The sequence below is a fragment of the Dermacentor silvarum genome, chromosome 3 (assembly GCF_013339745.2).
Source record: "Dermacentor silvarum isolate Dsil-2018 chromosome 3, BIME_Dsil_1.4, whole genome shotgun sequence".
In the NCBI taxonomy this organism is placed as follows: domain Eukaryota; kingdom Metazoa; phylum Arthropoda; class Arachnida; order Ixodida; family Ixodidae; genus Dermacentor; species Dermacentor silvarum.
This window is the reverse complement of record NC_051156.1, coordinates 206580199-206597719: the sequence shown is the minus strand read 5'-3', so window position 1 is coordinate 206597719 and position 17521 is coordinate 206580199. Positions and strand designations below refer to the sequence as shown.

The window sequence follows — 17521 nt, the reverse complement described above, 5'->3', positions numbered from 1 at the left end:
GGTGTGCCCCTCTCAGTGGCAGTTGCCAGCCTGCTCCCTTCTTATTTCACTCTCTGTCCATTGTTTTCATAATAATAATAATAGTCTCTTTTTCATGTTTTTTAACTATGGTCGCTTGGTGTGGGACGTTACAAGGAAGCGAAGCACTTAGAGAGCGCAAACAGAACGCTTTACACGACGATTGTCGGTTGAATGCAATAGCATTTATGGGCTAATAGTGTCGTTTCCATGTCCCCACTTCACGCGTGAAACCTGGTGCCCGTCACCGCTGTTTAGGTCATGAAAGAAAAATAATAGACACCTTCTTCTGACGGTTCCTGTCAAGAGCTTACAGAAAACTTTTTTCATGTAGTACAATTCCACGTGCGATATCAAATCAGGAATGAATTCTTCGATGCTGCTGCAATGTTTTCTTTTAAATTGTGCCAGCAATATCAATCTTATGCCTAAGTACTCGCTTCCTGGAAAAATGAGTGCGCATCTACACTGCTCCATTTTCAGGTAATACATTTTTTCGCCAAGTATCATCTGTAGAATTATCAACTACATAAACTCATTCTAAAAATACATACTACGGTTAAATGGAAAATAAGACATCCACCCAATCGTAGCAATTGCTACGAAGAAAAGCCATACGGATTCCTCGAAAGAAAAGCTTCGCAGTTGAATAAAAATTCGTCCTGGTCCGAGACTCGAACCCGGGACCACCGCCTTTCTGGGGCAGCCCGAACAGATGCTGCAATACGCACCCTGGTGCGGATGGTGCGTACAGAGGTACACTGTAGACGAGGCTTCGTGTTATAGGAGGAGGGAGGAGAGAGAGAGAAGGTAGGGAGGGCAGAAGAAGGAAACGTTAACGATGAACGTGATGGAAAAATAGAAAGTTTTAAAAAGTTACTACGGTTATAACAACTGTCTTAGTGCCATTATTGTTAAAGTTTCTGCAGGCCTTGAATGATACTTTGACGTACATGCACAAAAGAAGACCAATGGAGTAACATTGGCTGCAACGTGCTGATGTTTATGGACATCGAACGTGATATTAGCGGACGTTATCAGCATTGCAAAACAAAAGACCCGAAGCGAGAGAAATACAGCTCCGGGTCAGTGCGTACGCTGCGCCACTGATATTTCTTGCGTACACTAAGTCGCGTGCAGCTTCTATTTCCAAAGCACTACTCTGTTCAATTAGAATGCGCGTATAATTCTACCGTACTAAACTGCGCATCTCATGGTGGATATATTTCAATCAATCGTCATAGTCCCCTCGCCTCTCCACGCAGTAAAAATCGCCCGTCTTCCAATCGACTCCGATAGCGTAATAATCGGAGATTAACCTTCACTCAAAAGGCGCACGGGAACGCGACTATACAGCCCTCTTCCCTTTCTCTCTCAAAGCATAACGGACGTACAGAAGGAAGCGGTGAACGTATATCTAATCACGAGGATAACGACTAGAAAAAAACGGGACGGGGAGGTGGGATCTCCCATCGTCTTCGCGCTCGTTGCCTATATATAGAACCCTCACACTCCACGTAATCGCAAAACCAAGACCATGACAAGGAACCAGCGCTGATGCGCTCTATACGCAGACCCGCGGGGACGACGACGACACACGACGCGAGTCACGAAATCAACCGGAAAGAAAGAGTCCTTCGACGGGATCTCGAATGCGCGCCGAACGACTCTAAAATCGCTCCGCGAACACCGGAAACTCCGGAGCGAAGAAATCCAGTTGGGCATGCCACAGTTGCGCCTTGCTGCCGTGTCCGAATTGCGCTTGAAGCGTCTCCAAACGGATTTGTAGGTCTCGCCGCATCTCCCAGATTCCCGCTGGCGCCGGTCGGGCGAGGAGGAAAGGAATTATTCTCTGTATATGCAGATACGCGAGCATAATGTTCCCAAGCCTGTACGGTCCCGACCTTTACAAGGGGAGATCATTCAAAGGACCTAAATACGCTATAAAGAAAATGAAAGGACGATCAAGCAGCCTTAGAGAGAGAGAGAGAGAGAGAGAGAGAGAGAACCAGGCATGTCACGTGGCAACAACGCTGGGAAACTAGGTGCTTAACGCGAGGAGACAATACGTTGGAAACGATGGGAGCGCAGAAAAAAGGGATCGTCTCTGCCACGGTTCTGCTGGGCCTGTCGGCTTGGCTTGGCTATACGGGAGCGTATATATAGGGAGCTCGAAAGCATAGAAAGATGCTTCGCGGAGAGATCGGCCGTAAATAGAAGATTGGACGCGCCTAAATGGCGCGCCAAAAAAGACCGGGACGCTGTGGCTGTAACCGAACGGAACAGAAAGCCGCGTGGCAAAGGCCGCACCAGTCGTGATCTAACAACAAAAGAACTGCAGAAAAGCCGAGCGTCGTCCGTGCAGGAAGCGCTTGAATGTCTCATATCAGACACAGCGCGCGGGCACGGCCGAACAGATGCCGCAGTACGCGCACCCCGGTGCGGATGGCGCGTACAGAGGTACACTGTACACGATGCTTCGTGTTATAAGGGGCAAAAATCAAGAGGGGAGAAGAAGGAAACGTTAACGATGAACGTGATGGAAAAAGATAAATAAAGTAAAAAAAATATCAAAAAAGAGTCAGTGGTGACTCTGCGTGCAGCCCTATAGCAGCGTGAAGTCGAGCCAGAAGCCATGGAGTCAAGCCGCGTGGATGTACATGAGAGAGAGAGAGAGAGAGAGAGAGAGAGAGAGAAGTGGTGGGTAGAAAGAGGGAAAGAGACGGGGCTACGCGATCGTACATGGCCGGCCGCGCGGGCACATCTGCGAAATTCGGCACACACCATCTCCACTGAATTCAGAGAGGGAGCGCCCGGAGCGCAATCGGCTATAGCGAATCGCGCGTTCCCCCTGCGAATCGCGTGAATAACAGCGTTCGTTGGCTCCGTATAGACAGAGGGAGAAGAATGGAAAGGGCAGGGGACATCCCTGCGAGTCCCGGCGAAATCGTGGGGAATCGAGGGAGAGAAGGGTAGAAGCTGGAAGGAGGAAATAGGAGAGGGCACGCGCGAAATAAGAGCGGCAACTATAGGGAGGGTTGTTCCGCCTGATTATGAGCGCAAAGGGAACGCAGGCAACGGCGGCGGCGTCGACCGAGGAGCCGACGTCTAGCCACGCTCGGCAGACGCCCGAATGAAAGGACCGAGGACCCCCACCACCACCACCAAAAATAAACGCTATAGCGCACAGGGGGCCTTCTGTTTGGAACGTTGAGCGCGTCGCACACGGCGGCAGCCTCGGCCACCCCACAGCAGGCGACGCCACACCTCTGCGACCTGTCCGCGCGCGAGCGTCATTTTTGTTACACGACACGTTTTTCACGATTTGGCGGACCCCCCACACCTTCGCCGAGAAGAAAGGCCACGCTGGCGAGCAGTGACGCCAGCGGCGCAGGCCTCCGGTGTTACGCTGATTGTACAAGCACGTTCGAGTGCGGCCGAGCCCGCGCGCGAGGCTGACGGAGGTGGTCACTGAGCGTGCAAAGCCGCGGAGCCAGTCCGCCGTGAGCCGCATGGCCAAACGATCTCACAGCGCCGGTTATCCACGGCACCGCTTTGTTTCCTTTTGCTCGATCCCGTTTTGAGGGACAAGCCACCCGCGCGTAACGAGGAAAGGAAAGGGAAGAGAGATGGCTGAATTGGGCGGCGTCTGTATACCAACCCTATATACGGCCTGGTAGAGTTGCGTATGGGAAAGTACGTTGGGCTGTATAGTATAGGTCGTTCAACAGCATCCCCACCCCCGCATATAATTTCTTGTTTCTCTTTTCACTGCAAAGTCATATCCATCCGGTATTAGTGGTTGACGCAGCTCCTCAAATCCTTATCAAACATGCCATTCGTTCCCACGCATTAAGCCGAGGGCCGAAGGCTATACTGAAACCGGATTTCGGAAAGCAGGGCCTTTATATAATGCAATAGATCTACGACTTTCGTCTCTCGCTTTCTCTCACTCTTTCTCTCTCGTTTTCTAGTGGCTACTCCTTTTAGCGCTTCTTCAGTGGTCTGACAGGCGCTATGCTTTACATTATCACCGGGAGCAGCCGGTCGCGAACGGTATATATGTATAGTTGACAAGAAAGGTAAAAAATCGGGAGAAAGGAATCCTTACATTCTATACCTGCATGCCCAGCTGCCTGTCTCCGGTCAAGCGCCTCTCGGTGGCAGTCAAATAAGCTTCAATAACGGTACCTCTTTAACGCTATAGCAACATACTCGAAACAAAGGATTCTCGGCTACTTCATCAGCCCGCGCCATATCTGCAATAGCTTCGACACGGGAGTCCCGAATGGTAAAACAAGCGGTGACAGCCATTCGCGCGTTAATTCGCGCCCGAGGAAGCGCGGATCGCCCGTGGTGCCGCTTCGAGCATCGCCGGTTGTCGCGCGCCGTTATTTACGGCACGAAGCAGATAGAATTCACGCTGGGCGCAACAACGTACGTATACTCTCTCGCGTGCGTGCCGGTAATGGGCCGTACGTTAGGGCGCATCGGCTTCAAAGGGATTCGCCGAGAGCCCGCCGCCACCAGGTGAAGCCGTCGCGCTCGGCTGCGGCTCGTAAAATATCTACACCGCGGCGCGCGATATGGGATTATGGCGCGAGTCCGCCACGGTTACCGCTCGGTGAGGAAGGAGGAGGACCCACTGTTGCATTGCCGGAGAGGACGAACGGACTGGCTGGCTGACTGACTGACTGCGCTAAACTCGCGCTGCATGCGGGGATGGCTGAGTGGATCGTATAAAAGAATCTGGGGGCGCTAAGGGCCACGCGCTACTCTGTTGCCGTCCCGTATATACGGAACCACCTGAAGGCCGTAATGTACGCATCTATACACAGGCCTCTTTCTCGCGCGCGTCGTTTCTTTTGCCTGTGTTCATGGAGCGTCCTCCTCACTATATAGTTGCGTTAGGGTGGTGGTGGTTGAGACCATGCCTAACGAGCCGGAGAGTCAACGACTTAAGATGTGGGTTGCCTAACCCATAGCGCTATCTTATTTGTTTGTAGTTGATAGAAGAAAGGAGGGAGATGGAAATGTCTACTGTACACGCACTGCAACATACACGCAGCCGATGGGTGGCTCCGATGGCTGAACATCGGCCAGCAAGGGGGAGAGCAAATGTAAGCAAAAAAATAAAAAATAGAGAAGCAGAATAGGAGAAAGTATAGCGAGGGGCAGAACAGCCAGGAGCAGAAAAGTAAAACGGGGTTCATTACAATATACTTACAATATTCACAAAAGTTTCGGAAAGTCCATCGCGTTAGCATGGGAGACTTGGAGGCGACCCCTCGGGACCGGCGACCGGGACTGGGCAAGTCACAGCTCCAGCTTCCGAGCTTGCCGAATCTGCGGTTTCAACAAGGGCACGGTGGTATAGAATTCAACTGAAGTTCTCCAGAGAGAAAGAGATAGTAGCAAGGAGAGGCAGGAAGTTTAACCAGACGCACGTCCGGTTTGCTACCCTGCACAGGGGAAGAGAGAAAGAAGAGGATGATCGAGATCACTAGTTGCACGCACACTTGAAGGTGCACGCCAGTTACGTCTATATAAAGGGTCGCAGAGACCTGTCGAACTTGAAGTACTAGAAACGCCGTCGTTGCTTTCTGCGCTAGCGACACCCCGGTAAAGAATAAAAGGCGGTAAGAGTGCTAGCTGGATCTGCGGTGATGCAAAGTAATAAAGAAAAAAATGAAAGAATAATCTCGTACAGAATACATTACAACGAGCATCTATGTTAATTTAATAGCATATATGAATGTCGGCGCGCTCGATGACATGCTGTATATACCTTTGCATACGTTAATTGCTAATTGCGAGCACTTTTGTGGCTAGATTTTCCGTCGTTTTCTGGTGAATTTTGGAGTTCAGATGCTCGGGTAGTAGAGGTTGTGTATACTTAAGTATGATACATATCTTTCAAAGTTTTATGTAGCATCTCGAGAATATGTGATCAGTCACAACTCCGGCTCATAGTGTGGCATTTGATCTGAGTTGACCAGATGTAGCCTCAAGTAGGCCTTTATGAAATGGAGGAAACGGTTGTTCTCAGGGTTTGCATAGTACTGGTAAAGTATACACTGTAACTATTCTACCTGTGTGCCCCAGCTAACGTTAGCCAAGCTGTTCAAGAAAGAAAAGAAAAAAAAAGATTAAAAAATCACGGTGCAAGATACGCTTATAATATCTATGCGTGTTCTTTCGTCAGAGGACTGACGACCGAACATCGTATAGGTCTTATAATAGTATGTTGCACCATGTTTTTTAAATCATTATTTTCTTCTCTGAACAGCTTAGGATAATGTTAGCTGTGACACCATATACTGGGTGTTTCAGCTAACACTTTCAATATTTTTTTTTCTAATTTTTTTTTTCAGTTGCATGTGGCAGATAGCACAATTCTACAGACCATGAGCCGGTCTACTCAAAGAGGCGGACATTAATAGCACAAAAACATTGAAACGCATGATCGACTAAATAACAAAAATGAACTAATTAAGTTTTGAACTAATTACCCTGTGGCATATTGCAATTTACAAATTCTAGCCGGGGAGATCGCAAGGTGGATCCACTTAATTGGTAAGAATCATCAGGATGACACCAGTCTCGAGATATTAATTCCCGAACTTTGCGGCGAAATGCATTGGCGTTTCAGTTACTTTTATGCTTCAATGCATAAAACGACGTTTTGTTAAGAAAGTACGTAGTACGTTAGTGCATTTTTACCACAAGTTTGACAGCGCATTCTCGTAAATGGTGGCATCCACACAATTATTTTCAAGCGGATATGCATTTCAGTCTCACCCGCTGGAATGTAAATTGCAATATCTTCCACAATGCAATTAGTTAAAAACTGCATTAGTGAATTTTTAATTAGTCGATTATGCATTAAACTTTTTGCGCAAGTACTTTCTTCTAGTAGACCAGCTCATAGACTAGAATTGTGCTATCTGCCACAGGCAATTTAGAAAATAAATAAATTTGAAAGTGTTCGCTGAAACACCCTGTATTTATAAGTCTGCAAGTATCAAAAAGATAAACGACGCATGCAAAACTGTGTGTTTGTGCTGGCAAGTAAACCATGTTTAAGTGATATCTATAAGTGCAACAGTTTCTATATGTGGCCAATCGTATTTATTAAATTTCATGTTCGTGTTACAACGAATACCATTGAAATAGGTTTGGTCCAGACAACTCCTATTCGACGTAAGATCAAAAGCCTTCGGCGGCCCCACAAGAATGTGTACATGTGACAGGAAGCAGGTGCGCGCGGCCGCTCAACAACACCGGAGTGCGTTCCCGACGAAATAACGTGAAACGCGAAGCCTGGGGTCATGTTATACGAGGCTGGGTCACCACGGAAGAATCTTCCGAAACGCGCTCAAGTGAACGTGCACATGCATGTGAAGAAACCACGGTGTGCCGCGAAGGACGGGCAACCTGAAATCTCTGTACCTGCGGCGGTTTCGTAAAGTGCTGTTTTACAACGTTCTCGCCTCTTTAACACAAAGCCGTCCACAGGCGCGACCACAATGTCGTCGACAGTGTTATCCTGTTCATTGCCTTAGAAAACTCTAATCCGGCGTTACGATGCCGCTGGCTGCAGCATCAGCTGGCGGATGAATTCCGCGCTCTGTCGCTTCCTCGCCCATTCGCTTGCAGTCCTCCGCCTGTATGCTTGCCCCAGGCATCGAAGCACCGCGCCGGTGTCGGATAATGCATATAACGTGGCGGCGTGCATGGACGCTGCGACCTCAACGTAAACAATGTCCCCTTCTGTGGCGGGCCAGGACAGGGAGGCGAATCCACATTTCCGTCTTCTTCGCTCGTATGTATACGCATACACATGTCGGTCGCACCTGGAAGTCATCCCCGCGGATTTCGCGAGCTTTTTTACGGTCGACTTGGCTCAGGCGAGCGCGAGGTTTGTCGCGGACGCATTTACACGACTTTTGTGCGCACTCTGTTCGTGGTTGCGGGGGCCGTGCCGAAATAACTGCCGTGTCGCCTTGGCGGGCGCGTAATCCGCGGTGATCGTTTGCGAAGTCGTTCGTCGGGATCAGAAGATCGAAGTGGAAGGAAGCAGTTAACAGTTGCGAGTTTCTTTCTTTATTTCTTTTACGCCGTTTGTCGCCGAAATCCGCATGTTCACGTCGCGCGACTGCATGCTACAGTCTTTTGAGAAGCCGTGTGTATTCATCAACGCAGTCTGTGGCTTTCCGCAGTTCATTCCTCTTTGGATCATTTGGTCTTGGTATAGCGAAGAGAGACAGCAAGGTAGGCTTGCTGTGCATATTGAAATGAAAGAACACTGCCTCCATCTTGGTATGGTTACTGCGGATTCTAAATCCAAGTATATAAAAAAAAAAGAAAAATAGAAACGCACGTTTTCCACCGCTCTAATCGGAAGAGACGGATGAAATCCCATTTTTTTTTAAATTCTTGTGAGGCTCGTTTACAGTTTCGCTGCTCGCAACTATATCCTCCTAAGACCCCTTCTACGATATATCACACTTTTTTTTTGAAATTCACTAGGGAGTAATTACGCAAAATATTCATTTTTGGTATGAAGTACGGTGCATGTGTAACTGTAAAGAAGTGATTTACGCATACTCATATCTGCTTTGAAGAAATTTGACACTAAATTGATCTAGACCTCTTTGTCGTCCCGGAGGGTCGAAAGCAACTTTGAGGTGTGTTTCCAAATCGGAGATTGCGTGAAAATACCGGATGCGGCAGCAACATGGCAATGTACTACACGTCGTTCCATCTACATTTCTGCGTTTAAGCAATGAAGTGCAGTTTTTACCATAGCAAACATGAGGAGGTGATGGAGATTTCTTAACGTACTTGCAGACGCAGCTTTTGGAATCTAACCATGGTATTTAAATCTTAAAAAATGTTTTTCCGAGTTTATAACATAGCAATAGACAATAAAAACCACCTTAAAGAGCGATTGTGTCCCATAGTTGTTCTCGGGCCTCACGAGGATATGTTATTTGCCAGTTCTACACATTGGCATACGCCGCGAGTCACAGGGCACAGCGTTATGGGTGAGCCTAGTCTTGTGAAGATATTTTTAAAATTGTTAGATCACAGCGACGTATTTCCTCTGCGCTTTGTTCTGAGCAACGCTGAAGCCAAAGTTATAATATAAGGCCGCACTGCTGAAGAATACTAGCTGAGGACCCGACACGTTCACGCTCAAAGCACGATCTACTTGCATGGCGACAAGAAGATCCGAGACAGCTGTAACAGGACCCGTTTCAACAAGGCAAATTTAACTTCGTCCTAAATAATCAATCGCCGCTCCAAATCGTGACGAAACCGAGCAATAAAGCGACACTATACACTTGCTTTAGAAACGAGTTGTAGATGGCCATCCATATATGTCATACGAAAGATGAAAAACAGGTTCTAACAAACTACTTGATCAGTCTTTTCGTCGCTTCACGCGGATAAGGCTTTAGAACATATTGCACAAACGCCGCAAGTTCGATGACAACGGGCAAGGAAAGCACTCCTGAATGCACGTTCGGTCATCTTTTTGTGTGTATCACTTTTCACACCGTTCACCCTTTTATTCTTCAAGATAGTGGCTTTAGAACCGCGTGAAAACTCCTCGCAAAGCCGCACGAACGCGCGCACGCTCGGCGGGACGTTCAGTGAACAGTCCAATAAAATCGGCCGCCTCGCTTGACAGGCGTGCAAGCTGTAAGCCCATATAACAGCTTCTTACCTAAGGCAACGCCGTGCCGCCCGAGCCATGATGAAAAGAAAGGCATCCTTTTTCCGTTGTGTCCGAGCGAACCATGTAACCGCGAAGGAAAACAGTTCAAATTTTACTGCTTCTCCTGTCCTCCCCCCAAACGTCGCAAACTCAAAACCGTCACAGGCACCTTACTCGAAGGTGCAAACTGCAGCTTAGGGAGGGTGCCGAAGCTTCTCGGAACGGAGCACCCAGTCGTTTTTACGACCGCTATGCCCCGGAGACACTGACGGCCGGGCACCCAAACATTTCTCGCTCACACGTGGGTGACGTCGCCGGCTTTTACGAGCCGTCGCGAATGCGCTCGCATCAAAGAACCGAGACGTTTACTTCCGGAATAGTAGTCAAACACGCCACAGTCGCATTCACGCAAATGGACGCGTAAAGCCACATACGCGCGCAACGACGCACTTAACGACACGCAGTTTTTGTCTAACTGCTCGTATAATCTTCTCGTACACACAGCCTCGCACGCGCAGTTAAAGAACGCGAAGTCGCGCCGCCTCCTGGGAGGCGTCATGTCGGGGCAGTATAGTAACACTCGTCAGCGGTGTCTTCTCCGCAGCGCAGCTACAGAGAACGGTCGAGAGAAAAAATAATAATAATAAAGAGGGCACCCGGCGGGCCACGTGCATGGAGTCATTAGAAGAAGTCACCCCTCCCCTACCTGTGCCGTTTTTCCTTTCCACCACCTCCAGTGCCGTCCTCAGCGGCGGCAATCGCTTTTCCTACCTTTGAGAAAGTGCGAAATACGCCCTCAGTTAACTCACAAAAGAGGTGCGAACGACGGACGCGAAGGAGACGAGAATCGCGAAGAAACCAGAAGCGCTTCCCGAACCGCTGTGCGCAGAAAAAAAAAAAAAAAAAAAAACGAAAAAAAAAATGAGGGAGGAGGAGGAGGGGGGGGGGGGGGTGAACAAAAAGAAACATGATCAGCGCGCCCCTGCTTATAAGCCATAAAAGCACTCACGCGCTCACACACGCACACGGACTACCTTCAAGATACAGAGGATGAAGGACAGGCACGAAGGCGCGAAGAAGTCAAAACGGGGGAGAGGGTGCGTGTCTCTCTCTCACTTTTTTCTTCGGGTCTACGCTGGCGGCGACCAACAAAACGGGCTCCCTTCAGCGCGCACTCGTGGCAGCCATTGTCGCGGGCTCGCCTCTGATGTTCGCCGCCGGCACTCTCAAAGCGTTGGTCAGTCAGTCGCCGTCGCCGCTGACCGGCAGAGAACGCACAATGTCCCCTCGGCGGCGTTGGCACCGAGAGGGTGGGGGGGCGTCACCGACCTCTTTGGGAGGTCCCTCTCGGGTGTCCGGGTGGCCCGAGGCTCCTGTTTGCAGCGGCTTCCTTTGAAGTGGCGGCCGCGACAATGCCCGACACATGAGCACACACACACGGCACACCACTAGCACCTGCGCGCGCGCGAGCAGACACACACACACACACGCCGCCGAAGGCACGCTAAAAATCCGATCGCCTCTTTTCTCTTTTGGCGCAATGCACGCACCGTCGAATCGCCCGCGAACAACAAACACGCGCCTTGCTTGTAGATGCTCGCGCAAAGCCGTGGTCTCCGTAGGCGTGGGCTGAAATGGAACATCGGTGTGAAAGTCTGTGGGTTTCGGCACGCTTGGAACGTAAGCTTACTCAGCGTTTTTCCAATTGAAGCGGTCGTCTTAGCGCTGCCGAAAAGCGACGTCGATTTAACACCACGGAAAAAGAAAAAAAAAAAGAGAAAGATTCTGAGAGGTGACCCTCACCACGCAGAAATTCTGATGCCAGTTTTCGCGTTGTAGTGAAGAAGACTAACGCTCAAAAGAAGCAGGTGACCGAAGTGAGCATGCTGAGAGAAACGTGTGGAACGGCAAAGAGGGACCACATTCGGATTTAGTACAGCAATGGAAATACTGAACGTGTCTCCGCTGCTGTTTTAAACCCAGTGAACAACAATGCCGGTTCGACGTCGTCGACATATTTCCGAGAGTATTGGAATACTGGGAATAATTAATTATCGGCCCGGCGTTTTTTCAACACAGGCGATTTCTGAGAGCATGGCTTGTGTATGTAGGCACGATTGGATTACTGAAAACTTCGTGTTTATTGACGAGACGAGCATAAGACGGCAGCTGTCTATATTTTCGGTGCCACAAATGAAACATATATGACGCATAAGAGCAATTCAATGTTCTTTAAGCGTTTCTTTTGTATTGTTATAGCAAATTAACCACTGATTTTAAATGAATACTCATAATTAGCTTTCCAATAGAACTCTTATGATTAGACTCAGTATGCTCTTTTTCGGTTTATTGAGGTAGTTCTTAGACTACAAAAAAAAATGTTGTGAAAAAAAGACAGATTATGGCAATTTTAGTGAGATAACATTGCTGTTTTATTCTGTTGTTTCTCACTTTCTCTGCAGCTTCTATTTCTGTTGATGACCTGTTCCATCAATTTACAGCAAAGATTGTCACATATCGTTCATTCTCTTACGGGAGTAACATTTACTCCCCCCTTAACTGCAGTTTCCAGGAAGTATTATAGTCGAATGCTGGCGTTGCTGCTGTAACGCATCAAACAAGTGTATATATAAGCACGCTACATAAGAGACATCAAAAGCCAAACGTTATCACACTACGCGGAATATCCAAGCATCAACAATATCAGTATATATAGACATGCTTCTGAGCATTAACTGGCCCGGTGAGCAGCTGCATCTTTATTCAGAAATCAGGACTAATTGAATTGCGCACATGCGATCTGTATGCTTACACATATATGCGCAGGCGGTGAAGCTACACACAGATGTTACTTGAGGATGGCAAAGAAACAAACAAAGCTAATTTTACTCACAGTATATTCTGTTGAGCCCAGTCAATTGATAGTGTGTTGTGTCGATACCACGCAAGGTGTTGTGAGGTCCCATTGACAAGTCTCAATAATAACTTAACTCCAGTTTCCTTCAATCTTATAGAACTCAATAATAATTTAATGTAAACTCAATATCTATGTTTACATGCCGCTAGCCTTTCAGTCCAGCTCTATAGGAGGTTCGTTATGCATTTATGTGCAATGCACTGCACCTGATTTTCTTTTTTATCCGTAGCGACCTGTGAGGGGTGCATGGCACAAGTGTGTTTACGGCCATGAATGTCAGTTAACCACAGCTGAGGCTGGGCAAAAGTATAATATGAAAGACGGGAAGATTTTTCGCTTTCCGTTACAAGTTTACGCACACGAGGATGCAGTAAGAGACGCAAACTGTGCTGACGAAACGAGGACTGAACAGAACAAGGTGCGCAGACGTCAAAACAGTCGACGATAGCAAAGTTGTTATTAGTGACGATGGCCGGCCTTTGACAAACAGCTCGACGGCAAGTTCCTGATGTTGTCCTGTCATGGGATGTTGTCCTGACGAGGCCCCAGGCCTCGTCAAGCTGCTCAATGATCAGCTTTTTGTCTAGGGTCCATTTTTCCTTGAGGAAAATAAAAACTGATTCTGATATTCACTGTCTTAGGATGTCGACGAAAATTACGGAGGCTGCGAACGTGAAGCTTTCTTTTGCAGATACAAAACGAGTGCGAGGTTTCTGTCCGTTTAAAACATGTAGCTCGCTTTTCGTTCTGACATTCTACACGAAGCCGACGCATTCTCAAGTGATCACGCACACGCCACCCGAACGTTTGAACCTTTACAGCGTATGGCATTTTCGCATTCGAGGTTTTCTCTGTGACCTTCCGGCATGTCTAGTTATAACCATATAACGATCGAGACATGTGAGGATCCTGTGGAGTATATTACGCATTCTGTTGAACTTTGTGGAGGGCGCAGGCATTGTAGTTCCACAAATGACCGAATATACGCAACATATAGCGTTAGAGAAGCATCGATAACGGCGACACCCCCGGCCAGCTCGCTTAACCGCAACACACTCACCCGAACACATGCAGCACTAGTGAGAGCGGGGCGTCGTCCGACCGTCACTCCTTCCGAGCATGCAGTGTGCTGGGAATTCCTTTCGGTCACTGCGAAGGAAGGGGGAGGTACACGCGGCGGTGGCTAAAGGAACACCGGCCACAGCTGAAACATACTCGGCCGAGTGTGTTCGGCGGCAAGTTTCAAAGGGGACGAGTCCGCGCGTACCTGTAACTCCCCCACCTTTGAGAAAGACGCCCGCGGGTAAGCTGTAATGGGACCGCTAATCACCGTGTTCCGTTGCCGCTTTTCTTCGCGGGTTCCGCTCGTTTTTCTGCACCCGGTGCGGTCCCGCCGCGTGGTCGTGTTTAGGTGCCGCGGTGTTGATCCCCGTGAAAAATGGGCCGAGCAACACTGCTTTGCCGCGCGCGTTCGACTTCGACCGGTTGTTCCCTTTATTCAAAGTGGCGGGGGACCTGAAGTTAAGCGTCGCGCATTACACCGCCGCGAAGCTCTCGTTCCGCGTGCTCTTTCTTTTTTTTTTTTTTTTCTTGCGCGTGCGAACTTAAGCGACCTTTCGCGCTGTTAATTCTCCTCGCTCAATTTGGTTGAACGATTCTAAAGCATACACGCCGGCCGCCAAGAGCCGACAGGAGGTCAATGAAGCTCTATACAGTCTGACTGTTTCACTTGCAGTATGTATACCATATATTTCTGGCTTCTTTGTGTACTTACCGCTTTCCGCGTCATACGCGAGCAATATATGTTACGGAACGATATGGAAAATAATAATAATAAATACTTCCTACTTGTGGATCGTAAGCGGCAGTTATGACTCGTGTCACAGGAAAGAGCTCACGATTTCTTCCTATTTTTTTTCTTTAGGCGCGATATTTTGTGTGAAATTATTTGAGTTCCACAAAAGGATTACTGTGCGACCACTTCGATTCGTATGCATTTGAATATGGAGGTACTGTCGCTAACGGTTTGGTCACGTGCGTGTATGGTTGCACATTAGTAGTCGTCGCGTGAACAGCCTCAAACGCCTGATTTTGCTACCAACCGAAAGTTGGAACGATGTCCTTCTTTCGGTCGCCGTATTTGTGCCGCCTTTAGCCCCGCAAACACATTCACTCGAGTATTGATTGCAGAAGCCATTGGTGTCTTCAACATCACTGGTATCATTGATGCTGTAGACGTCAATGATTTGGCACGCGACGCTTGACTAACGTTCATCGCGGTTAGCAAGTATGTACGTTCCGTGTGTAAGGATTGTACACCACACGCATGGAAATGCAAAAGAAAGAAAAAGAAAAGTCGTGGTTCATGCCATCAAGCGTTCTCAAGAACACGTTAACGTCTTTAACCGCCTCCAAACCGCTAGAGCCAACAAGATAACCCCATTTCTTAATGTATAGCGGACGATCTTATACGATAGGTGAGACGAATCGGTCAGGACTCACTCCGACTGCCGCAAAGCGCACTCTCTTCCGGCTTTCGCCGAACTCCGCCTAACGAACTTCAACTTCCTCATCGCGCGCCTCCGGATGACAGGCTTTGTCTAAGCACACTGGAAGTCGTTTCCTTTTCAACGGCAACAAGGACCCCGTGCGGAGCGCTCCGCGGCGGGAGTCACTTAGTGGTCACTGACGTCAGCAGGGGGTCAGGGATCATTCCTTGCTGCCGGAGTCGTCGCGTGAGGTCTTCGCGACACAGCGGCGGCGCCCCGCCGACAACGCGTCGTCCACTTCTCTGACCACCCCAGATGTCTGGGCTCTCAACACGCGTCAATTCTGCTCTCACAAACTGGACGCTGCGTAGGGGAAAGGCGTAGAGAATTTCGCTGATTGAAGGCACGTATGTAGACTCCTGTCGGGCTCCCAGAACTTCTTCGAAAGCTGACCCGCCAACAACGAAACTGAAAGAGCTATAGTTTTCGCGTATGGAGACACGCGGATGGCCGTACAAATGCCGGAAGGAACAACCAGCTTATAGGAAATATGGCTCATCCTGTGTCGAGGAACAGTTTGGGTTTTTGGTAAACAGGCATTCTTCAAACAATACGTGTACAGTCGACTATAGAGAATGAAGCTTTGCCATTGAGTCGGATATGATCGCCATTTAAATTCCCAGACCTTCTGGTTCTCCCGACCCAGGAAAGAAACCAACGCTATTTCGATTGCTCAAAAAATAAGGGAAAGAGAGTGAAGGACCGCTCTTTCACTCTGTGTGACCATTCGTTGGCTGCGAATTACATCGCAATAAACCGCTATAGCAACACGCCCGCGCTCTTACACACAAATCGCTGTTGATTTAAAGATTTAAAGCTGCAGGAACGTTCCAGTCGGTGATGAATCCTCGTCATGTATAAGCATGACGGAGCTTCCTGGCGGACGTAAGAGATGCGTGAAGTATAACTTAAAGCTTAGCAGGTTAGTGAACGCTGCGAGGTTGACCAAATGGCGAAAGCTGAGCCTGTGACAATGGCATATCACTGTGAACTGCCGGTCGAACCGGTGCGAAGAAAAAAAAAAAAGAGTGCAGTTCTATAGCATTCAAATTGCCCTTACAGGAAAAAAAAAATAACAAAAGCAAACATAAAAGCAGACATCGAGCCAGGCAATCGTTTCCTCCCCATCCCTTATTGAAAAGGGCCTCATCACTCAACCTGTCCCGCAGCGCATAATGCCCGCGCATTGACACCACCAACAGGGAAAGGGAGGAAGGAACAAATCACGGGGGAGGGGAGGCCAACGACACATGCGATAGCCCCGCGGCGACGGGAAGGACTCACAATGCGGAGAAACCAGGGCGTAAACAGGAAACACGCTCATTGGTCGGTCGCCCGGAACGCCCCGCCGAGTTCGGACTCGGGCTCGCCTCACTCCCCCCTTTCCCATTGTGGGACGTCCCATATCGCGACATTATACGCGAAAACAGGCGCGTGTGAGCGCGCGCGCGACAACGTCGATCTGGATGGATCGCGCTCCGTCTTTTCGCATGGCATGCAAAAGGAGCGTTTCCGTAGATATATATCTGCGGTAGCCTTTTGTCAATGTCGTCGTCGTATTTTATTATTATTGTTGTTTTGCACTATGAGGCTGTCGATTGAATGGTGATACATTTCACCGGTGTTGATGACAGGACTTGGTCTTCTACGTTTTGCTTAGCTAAGAAACCAATTAATTGTCACAATTGTATGAACTCTTACTGATCGTTGTACCATTGCGTTTTTTTATTTGCTTTTTGTTAAATGATAAGATAGGGACAAATTTCCCAATTAGAAAAAATAAACTCCAGCGACAAGTATTTCCTGTGCTTCTCTTCCTTTTAAATCAATGTATCACAATTCTTCCGGGTGCCAGATATATACAGTGCAGAAACACGTTTCCAGTTCAACCATGTGAAGCCAACAGGCAGGCAATCAAGTCAAAGAAAGCATGGGGTGAATTAACTGCCTGTGTATACAGGGTGTCCCAAATATCATGCACCAATATTTTAAAAAGTATGCAAATGCCACATAGCTGGACAGAACCAAGGTAATGTTGTTTGCCTTTGCTTGGAGATACTCGGATTATTTTTTTGCATTCCACCTATATACATAATTAGTCTTAATCAGGTAATCAACTTCTCAATTATTATAATTAGATGAAAAGTTTCAATGAGAAAATTGTGGAGCAACATGGGAAACTCCCTATACAGCTTTCTGTTGCTCAATATGCGCTACATAAGTGTTTTTCCGAGCCTGAAAGAAACCCGCGAATACATGCAAGACTGACAGCGCGACTGGCCACTCGAGGCACTTTGCCTCTGGACTTCG

The 17521-nt window shown here is 48.3% G+C and overlaps 1 protein-coding gene across 1 annotated transcript in view; it reads left to right on the top strand.

Moving 5' to 3' along the window:
• Positions 1–17521, top strand: part of LOC119445176 (protein gooseberry) — a 35976-nt gene that overhangs the window by 4249 nt on the left and 14206 nt on the right. The gene's annotated exons all lie outside the window — the stretch shown is intronic.